Source organism: Rhinolophus hipposideros (genome assembly GCF_964194185.1).
Source record: "Rhinolophus hipposideros genome assembly, chromosome: 1".
In the NCBI taxonomy this organism is placed as follows: Eukaryota; Metazoa; Chordata; class Mammalia; order Chiroptera; family Rhinolophidae; genus Rhinolophus; species Rhinolophus hipposideros.
The window spans coordinates 9,835,557-9,843,418 of record NC_138047.1 but is presented as its reverse complement, the minus strand read 5'-3'; positions in this window follow the sequence as shown (position 1 = coordinate 9,843,418).

The window sequence follows — 7,862 nt, the reverse complement described above, 5'->3', positions numbered from 1 at the left end:
AATGCTCTAGCCAGGCTAATTAAGAAAAAAAGAGAGAGAAGAGAAAAAAATAATAATATCTCAAATGAAAGAGGGGACATCACTACATATCCTATAGACATTAATAGGATGATAAAGGAATGCTATGGACAGTTCTATGCCCAAAACCTATGGGATAAAATGGACCACTTCCTTGAAAGACACAACCTGCCAAAACTAACACAAAACTAAACGTACTCTTATTATACAATCCAGCAATCATGCTCCTTGGTATTTACCCAAAGGAGTTGAAGAACTATGTCCACACAAAAACCTGCACACAAATGTTTATAGCAGTTTTACTCATAATTGCCACAACGTGGAAGCAACCAAGATGTTCTTCAGGAGCTGAATGGATAAATAAACTGGTCCATCCAGACAATGGAATATTATTTGACACTAAAAAGAGCCATCAAACCATGAAAAAGTATGGAAGGACTTTAAATGCACATTACTAAATGAAAGAAGCCAATCTGTAAAGGCTACATACTGTATGATTCTAGCTATAAGACATTTTGGAAGAGGCAAAACTATGGAGACAAAAGAGCAGTGATTGCCAGCGGTTGTGGGTGGGAAGGAGATGAAAAGGCAGAGCACAGAGTATATTTAAGGCAATGAAACTACTCTGTGTGATACTGTAATTATGCATATATATATATATATATATATATCACTACACATTTGTTGGAACTCATAGAATACTCCAGAATATTTTTAGGGTATATGAGGTCAGACAATTAAGTTCGCGAACTCATCCTAGAAAAAGTGCTACGTACTTCATTGCTGAATATCACTATAGTCACCTTTGAAGTACTCCCCTTGGGAAACTATGCATTGATGCCAGCGCCTAGTCCACCCTTCAAAGCAATTTTGGAACTCTTTCTGGAATGGCCATCAGAGCTGTCATTGTATTACCCTTGATGTCCTGAATGTCATCAAAATGTCTTCCTTTCAATATTTCCTTTGTCTTTGGGTAAATACAGAAGTCATTGGGGGCCAGATCAGGTGAGTAGGGACGGTGTTCCAATACAGTTATTTGTTTACTGGTTAAAAACTCCCTCACAGACATTGCTGTGTGAGCTGGTGCATTGTCGTGATGCAAGAGCCATGAATTGTGGGCGAAAAGTTCAGGTCGTTTAACTTTTACACACAGCCTTTACTTCCAAATAGTAAACTTGGTTAACTGTTTGTCCAGTTGATACAAATTCCTAATGAGTAATCTCTCTGATGTCAAAAAAGTTTAGCAATATCGTTGCAACAAGTTCACGAACTTAATTGTCAGACCTCGTCGTATGTGTTGGAATCTGTTTTTCACTTCTAGCCTTTGTTTCTCTCCATCATCAGCTGCAAGGATACTTACAATGCAGTTTCTCTCCTCTACCCAGCCTCAGTTACAGACAGCTTCCCACAGAAGCTCTTCCCCTCATCCACCCTATTCTGCCTCTCTTTTATTTCATTCCCACCAGTCCAGTGTAATCCTCTTCCTCCGGAGAGCTGTGTTCTTCCTGTGTCTGAGACATTCGGCTGCAGGGCCTGCTCTGTTTTTCTTTCCCTGCATACGGACAGCCCTTCCTGAGTCCAGAGTCCGAGATGCATTCTGGTTAAAGAGGAGTTTCCACTTCTGTTTCTGATCCTATCTGTGGCTTTAGGTGACTCCGGATGAAAGGCTGTGCAACTCTCCCTCTCCTTGTTAAAACTGGAGGGTTCATTCAGCCTGGGCTTTGATGTTCAAAATCAATGTTCTTAACTTTCTGAACTGCAGTACTGACCTTGGGCAAGTTTCTAAGAAATTGGGCTCAGAGATTCCAAGATGGAACTCAATAAAATCTAAGGAAGCATTTAAGAATGTTAAGTCCTACTGCAATGTTGTTAGAAAAAAAAAGTTATCTCGGACTTACAGATGTTTGTTCACTTTAGCGCAGTGAGCTCGGTCTCTGCTCATGTTTGATTAGTGGAATAAGGCATCGAGTTTCAGAGACTAGGCTTTGGAATTAGGAAACTCTGGGTTCAGGTAGATGGGACGTTGGGCAAATCATTTCTCTAAGCTGCCCTTTTCATCTTTAAATGGGGATGATGATGGCTACCTTATAGGGCTCTTATGAAGAATAAGTTAGATAACATATATGTAAATCACTCAGTCCAGGGCTGGTACATAGAAAAGGCTTGATGTTATAAATGGCATGATTTGTCAGAGTGGGAAGAACAGGGCTGTTCCTATGGCAGTGTGGAGACTAAAGTTTAAAGTATCATGAACTGTAGAGTGCTGGAGATACATCGGGGTGTAACATCACTCTCCTGCTCTTATTGACATTGCTTTCTCGTCAGGAGGCAGCTTAAGATATTAAAAAGCACACTCATTTCAGATAGTCAGGCAGACCTGGGTTCTCATCACAGTTCAGCCATTTACTAATTTGCATAACTTCGCAGATGACTTGACCTCTCTGAGCCTCAGTTTCCTGTTCATAACGACATCTATGTGTCATTGGCTAGTTAGGGATAACTGAGATGATTTATGTTGAAATTCCCAGCATTCAGTTGGCACTAGTTCTCCTCTGCCATTCTATTAGGTTGGTGCAAAAGTAATCGCGTGTTTTGCAATTATTTCTAACCTTTTAAACCGCAATGACTTTTGCACCAACCTACTATGAATGTTTTACTTCTGTGCTGAACTGTCACCATGATTCTCTTCAACGCTTTTGCTCCACGGAGGGAGAGAGTGTAACTTGAAAGGGTTACTAATCCCTCGAAACCCTCTGTTCACAAAATAACTCATTTCCCAATCCTGCCACGTAAGCCACTGATCTGGTTTTGATGACCTGATCACACATTGAGGACCACATTAAGGGTGTCACTCAAAGCTGTACTCACGATCAAAGTTCTGGAAAAAGGCTTGCTTCTTCCTACACACTCTGGGGATGGCCCCAAACAACCTGATGAAAAGATAACAGACCCCCACGGAGTCATCGCTCTCAGATCAATCTCTTGGCCTCAATGCTTGACGAGTGGGAACGTCACTGCTGGAAAGTGATTAAAAGGTTTTATAATTTTATTGACCATTTTAGGTGTGTGCATATGTAAACTTGGCATCTAAAAAACTATTCACATGAAAGTCATAAAACATGCACCAAAATTATGTTTTTAAAAAAGTACATTTCTTATTGAAAGGATTAGTTGTCAACCAATCAAAACAATTCCAAACTTATGGAAAATCTTGTCGAACAAGCAGAACAGACATCAATGGGTAAAAATTATTGAACACTTTTTTAAAATTCAGAAAATTTCACATACTTAAAAAAATTGGGGCGTAGTTGCTTAGCTCAGTTGGTTACAGCGTGGTGCTGATAAGACCAAGGTTGCAGGTTCAAACCCTGCATGGGCCACTTTGAGCTGAGACAACCTAAAAAAAGAAAAAAAGAAAAAAAAAGGAATTACTGGCAAAAAGTACAAATAAGCGAAAAAAGATAAATGCAAAACTGCTATCATCTTACCTATCCAGAGAAAACCATATTGGCAAATATCCCTTACATATGTTTTCTGTGTGTATGTACATACTTCTAAAACAAAAATGGAATTCTTCCATATAAATTGTCACCCAACATAAAAAAAATTGCACTAAGTCTTTATTATCGACTATTTAGTTTGTTTCTAAATTTTACTATAAACATTACAGAGCAGGAGTAACTGTAGAGAATGACTTAGAAAGGAGGAAAATGTAGGGGGGGGGGGAAATTCTGAAAAATTGGCACAGCTGCTTAGAGTTACATAAAAATGAACAAAAATCATCCTTTATGTTACATCAAAAGTGTCACAACACATAGAGTCCCTGGGAATAACCATTTTTGATCAAATTATAATTGTGTTCAAACTGTCATCTTAACTAACATGTTTTCCTTCTACCCTTTTATTTTTCACTCCTCTTGCCCTCCTTCAGTCTCTGTCTGATGTACCCTGTGTACTTTGGTTTCATTCTAGTCACTTTCCGCCAGCCTAAGCACCTCCCTCATCTCCTTTCTTTCTAGAACATCTGCCATGCTATTTTCTAGTTTTTGGTTAACTCTACCATCTACTTTCTGCCCTCCTCCCTCCAGGCGGCTGAGCACTGATGGAGAAAAATCATACAACTTTTTTTGCTAGTGTCATTAGGTATGTTTGCTCTCCAGCCTGGACTGGCCCCCTGAGCCTCTTGTCTTTTCCTTTCTTCTGAATCGCCACAATTTGTTTATCCTGTCTGCTCATTGCATGGCCAGGATTACAGTCCTCCATCTCATTAAAATAAAAGTAATGTTAGTTACCTTTGACAGGAAATGGAAGCAAGAATGAAGTTTCTAATGTTCTCAGAGATGGGAGGTGGAGGGGGGGAAAGAGTTCCTAAGGATTAAACTAGAAAATTTCTCAACAATGGAGGTGACTGCATCTATGCTCTGTAAACCAAAAAGTTGTCCGTTAATGTGTTACTTAATGATTTGGAAATGCACAAATCTCCAGCCGCAAAGGGAGGAGGTAATAAACAGGCTGCAAACTGGAGATGTCCTGTGATGAGGGCAGCTTAGTAGACTGTAGATTCCACTTGGAAAGTCCCCAAGACTCTGGGCCTCAGCATCAGGGCTTGTGCCCATCCATCTGTGTTTTGATCACCGGCCAGGGAGACCTAGTCCAGACACCTTCTGTCTTTGTTTTCCAGGCCCTTTCTCCTCTGAGCTCGATAGAGAGCCAGAAATTATCAGAGGCATTCGGTAAATGCATTTGATCTCTTAAATGTTCAGTGAACATATCTTGTTTCAAGAATGACTTTCCCCTTTTCCCTCTCCTTTTCCATTAACCACATTTTAAGTCTGGCTGAAAGCCCAGCACTCCAGCCCCAAGCACAGTGGGTTTCCTTCTTATGGGTGGGGGAGGGGGGTTGGGGGGAGGGCTGATCCCCAAATGCTAGGAATACCTTATTCTAGGACTCAGGATTTCTGTCCTAATGCTACACTAATTTTTTGTAAATATTTTATTGGGGAAGGGGAATAGGACCTTATTGGGGAACAGTGTGTACTTCTAGGACTTTTTCCAAGTCAAGTTGTTGTCCTTTCAGTCTTAGTTGTGGAGGGTGCAGCTCAGCTCCAGGTCCAGTTGCAGTTGTTAGTTGCAGGGGGCACAGCCCACCATCATTTGCAGGTGTCTAACCGGTAACCCTGTGGTTGAGAGCCCACTGACCCATGTGGGAATCAAACCGGCAGCCTATGGCATTAGGAGCATGGAGCTCCAACCGCCTGAGCCACTGGGCCAGCCGGCCCTATACTAATACTCTATTTAGAATCTTTGGATTGAGATCCATAAGAGAATGGCCTACAGTTTTCTTTGGGCTATACTTGTTGGGTATCACTACTGTGCTGTCTCCACAAAAGAAATTTGAAGCTTTCCTTCTTTTCCTAGTCTCTGAAATAGTGTATCAGAATTCATTGGCCCTACAGTCCTGGTAATATCCCCAAAACAGGGATTTGCAGGGAGTAGCTCTTGCAGAGAGTAGCTCTTTGCTCTTCTTCTGTTTCTCCTGTGATCATTTGTCTGTTTAAATTTCATAACTCATCTAAAGTCCATTTTGAGAAATTATATTGTCCTAAAAATGATTTATTTCACCGAGATTTTTCTAACTGATTTGATAAAACTAAACAAAGTCATCTCTTAAGATAATTTTCATTTCCTTGCATCTGGAGTTCATTTCCTTTATTCTGTATTTTGCATAGTTGTGCTTTCTCCCCTTTTTCTTGTTTAGTTAACAGCTCATCTATTTATTTTCAAAGAATCAGCTCTTGAATTTACTTTTTTACTTCTGTATTTTTATGTTTTATGCACCATCATTTTAGGCTTTTATTTCTATTAATTATATCCTCTGCTTTTCGAAGGTTTATCCTTTTCTATTTCTAACTTTTTACATGGGTGCTTATTTTATTTAGTTTATTCTAACTTTTTAATTAATACAATCATTAAAACCATGAATTTTCCTCATGGTACTATTTTAGCAAAATTGCTTGTGTTCATATATATCATTTTCATACTTTTCTAAGTATTACCTATTTTGCTTTTTGTTTTCCTTTTTGATCCAAATGTTATCTAAGCACTTAAAAACTTCCAAGAAGTAAGAACATTTTATTTTCTGTCTTGTCATAATTTCTAGTTTTATTGAATTGTGATCAGGTAATATTATTCATGTGGTTCTACTTATTGGAATATATTAAGATTTTATCAGTGGCTTAAAATATGGCCAGTTGTTGTGAATGTTCCAAGGACACTTAAAAAGATGTAATTTCGTGTTAGGGTACAGAGTTTGATATATTAGATCTACCAAATTAATTATATTTTTAGGTCTTCTCTATTCTCATTTACCTATGTGCCCTTAAGCTGGCAAGGACTATACTAATTATTTCTGTCTATTCATTCTCTTTATATCTCCTATAATGTTTGCTACAAATAATGAAATTGTGTTATTCAATGCATATGAATAGATATATCTATTTTTTTCTTCATTGTGAATTGTAACTCTTATGATCATAAAATGCCCTTCTTACTCTCCTTGAATGCTTTCTACCATGAAATCAACCATGTAATCCTAAATTTGTGGTCCCTGATTTCTTTATGTTTGCTTATTCCTGATATAGCTTTTCTGTTGTTATATTTTTAAACTTTCAGAATCACTCTATTTTATATATATATTCTTGTATACAACCCAAGTTGTGTTATGATTTGTGCTCCAATCTGAAGTTGTATTTTTTTAAATAGTTAAGTTTAGCTCATTTACATTTGTTTACATGTTTGATCTTAGTTTTGTCATATTGTTTTGTTATGCTTCCTGTTTTGTAACTTTTTCAAATATTTCACTATGTGCTTTTGTTTGATGTGTTGTAGTTGTGTGTATGTTTTCTGATTATTTGAAAGATTTGTATTTTTGTTCTGGGTTACCACAATAATTTTAGTATTACATGATGTCCTTAATCATCTATTTCTTTAGATTGTCTATTGGTTCCTTACTATATTTCTTTCTTTTCTCCTTTTTCTTAATCACCAAATTTTAGTTGATTATATTCTTTCTTAGTATGCTTCTTTGTATTAAGATGTATACTTAAATCGCTACTATTTGATATATCAGCTTGAAATATTTTTACCCCAATTATAGATATGAAAATCATATTTACATAAAATATTATCTTCTCTTTTTCTCCCAACTTTTGCTATATTGTGTGTGTTTTTTAATTATTGTGGGGGAATATTGGGAAACACTGTGTTTTTCCAGGACTCATCAGTTCCAAGTCAAGCATTTGTCTTCAATCTAGTTGTGGAGGGTGCAGTTGTGGAGGGCTCAGCTCACTGGCCCATGTGGGAATCCAACCTGCAACCTGGGTGTATGAGCACTGTGCTTTAACCAACTGAGCCAACCGGCAGCCCTTGTTATATCATTTTTAAATTGTGAGGTTTTAACACTTACATAACCCTAAACTCCACATCTTTTGTTTCCTTAATCATACACTTATGTCAGTGGTTTTTCCATTTCTTTTGCAGCAATTTTCCCATTCATGTCGCCTGCGGTGATTTATTTTCAGCTTTGTGCATATATATGAATGGTTTTGAATGAATGAGAACGAAGATCTAGGTAGGATTCTTTCCCTCTTTCCTACTAGAATACAGTTGGCTGCCAAAGACGTCTTTGCAGCCTTGGACCATTTCTCCTCACCATCTGGGGTCTCTGCCCGGCTCTCCTAAGATTCTGAAATTTCACAAATTGCCCCAGGGCGACACCTCTTGGCGAAAGAGAAACACGGACGTTGGGGAGATGCGTGCAATGCGGTCCTCCGGGCGGCAGGGGG